Source organism: Pteropus medius, unplaced genomic scaffold, assembly GCF_902729225.1.
Source record: "Pteropus medius unplaced genomic scaffold, Ma_sr-lr_union100, whole genome shotgun sequence".
NCBI lineage: Eukaryota > Metazoa > Chordata > Mammalia > Chiroptera > Pteropodidae > Pteropus > Pteropus medius.
This window is the reverse complement of record NW_024340692.1, coordinates 9112606-9114205: the sequence shown is the minus strand read 5'-3', so window position 1 is coordinate 9114205 and position 1600 is coordinate 9112606. Positions and strand designations below refer to the sequence as shown.

Genomic DNA, 1600 nt, shown 5'->3' with positions numbered 1-1600 from the left:
GCAGTGGTCCCCAACCTTTTTGGCACTAGGGACCAGTGCTCCTGTGAGAATCTAATGCCTGATGATCTGAGGTGGAGCTGAGGCGGTGATGCTAGTGCTGGGGAGCAGCTGCAAATACAGATGAAGCTTCACTCTCTCTCCTGCCACTCACCTCCTTCTGTATGGCCTGGTTTCTAATAGGCCACAGACCTAACAGCCACAGATCAGTATCGGTCCATGGCTGAGGGGTTGGGGACCTCTGCCCAAAGGTGTTAAGTGAATCACTTAAACACTAGCAGCCAAGCTAAAGCAAATCATCATCTATCCTACTCCTGGGATTAGCTAGCACAGAAGAATTTTGAATCTTATAAGCACTACATTTATGTAAAAAATACCTTTATTAATTTTTTAAATCTATACCTCTATAACATAAAAAAGGCAGCATGTCATAATTCCTCCATAGTATCATTTTATAAAATTTAAAGTCTATCCTAATGATTCTAGTTTGTTTTCAGAATGGTTTCCTTCTGTTTAGTCTAGACCGCTTTTTTTTAAATCAATTCTTTCAACATGTTAAACTAATTCCTCCTTCAGTTCCTAGGGAAGTTATCATCTTATGTAGAAAGCCTTCCCTGACACTTGTCCCCTCCACGTTTCACTTAGATGTATCTCCTTGATGCTCCAACAGCTCTGTGTATTTCCTTATCACATCTCATCATATTACCTTGTGTCACATTTAGAAACTGGCTGGTTGTTCACCAAACTATTTCCCTTTTCCTCCTATTACCAAGCCAGACTATATTTTGAAGATATTTTATGTATTTATGTATGTGTGTGTGTGTGTATGTATGTATGTATGTATTTATTTATTTATTTATAATTTTTTACACCTATAGCATCTGGGCTTCCTAGGTGGTCTCCCATCTAAGTACTAAGCAGGCCCAACCCTGCTTAGTTTCCAGGATCAGATGGAATTGAGCTTGTTCAGGGTGGCATGGCCGTAGACTGTAGTTTGAAGATAGATGTAAGCACGTGACTGGATTCTTCACAATATAGTACAGTTAGATACAAATCATGTCACTATCAGGCCTGGCCTTAAAACCATCTCATACATGATCCTTCATTCAATGTTCCCTAAGCACAGACAGAATTCCTGAGGACCTAGAAGAGCAAAAATCCTTGAGAATAAAAAAAGCCTGGTCCTTCAGCTACAGCTTTCAGGATCACCTTTTATCCCTACTAATAAAGTCTCTTCATAGTAGAGTATTACGAAGATGACCATCTATCACCTCATCCTGATTAGGAACATATATTGGCACTGGAGTTTTATGTAAACGAGAACTCAATTTCCGTCTTTATGCCATTAAAAATGCTGGGCAGTTCTTACAGCATTTAACGTATTCAGACTGTGATTGCTCAATCTCCTCCACCAGATTGTAAACTATAGTACCCACAACGACTGGTCTTGTCTCATTCCAGGGTTTAGCGGAACTCCTGACACAGTATACGGCACATAATAAACATCTGTCTACATTTTTTATTAACTTGAATTTTATAGGCTAAAATGCCCCATGAAATTTTCATGGGAAACATTGTTCTAAATACAGTTATTCCTTTAGGG

The 1600-nt window shown here is 39.2% G+C and overlaps 1 pseudogene; it reads right to left on the bottom strand.

Moving 5' to 3' along the window:
• Positions 1 to 866: 866 nt before the first annotated feature.
• LOC120595829 (uncharacterized) lies at positions 867 to 985 on the bottom strand (annotated as a pseudogene).
• Positions 986 to 1600: the final 615 nt, after the last annotated feature.